We start from the raw sequence: 424 nt of genomic DNA, 5'->3' as shown, positions 1-424 counted from the left end.
TCTTGAGTATGCAGTTCAGTTTTAGTCACCGATCCCCAGAAAGGATGTCCTTGAGCTGGAGAGAGTCCAGAGAAGGGCCACAAAGCTAATAAAGGGGTTAGGGCACTGGCGTTCAGCCACGGGGGGCAGCGAGGAAGAAGAGGGCCCCCCTGAGATAGTGCCGCTCAGGGGGCAGACTGACCACACGGGCACTCTGGCTCTGTCCGAGGGTCCGCAGCCATACGGGGGCCCGTGGCCAGGGTCGCTGACGGTGGTACAAGCAGTCTCCTGTACCGGATCGGGCCCCAAGCAGTCGGGTAACAATCGGGAGGGTGCATAGTTGGGGGGAGGAGGCGCTGGCTGGGCAGCTAACACAAGGCCCCTTCCTGTGTGCTGATCCAATTGGAGGCTCCGCACAGCTCACACAGCATGTGTCGGGGGCAGA

This window comes from Nanorana parkeri, unplaced genomic scaffold (assembly GCF_000935625.1).
Source record: "Nanorana parkeri isolate BGI_ZX_2015 unplaced genomic scaffold, ASM93562v1 scaffold1835, whole genome shotgun sequence".
NCBI lineage: Eukaryota > Metazoa > Chordata > Amphibia > Anura > Dicroglossidae > Nanorana > Nanorana parkeri.
The sequence above is the reverse complement of the archived record's forward strand: the minus strand, read 5'-3'. Positions refer to the sequence as shown.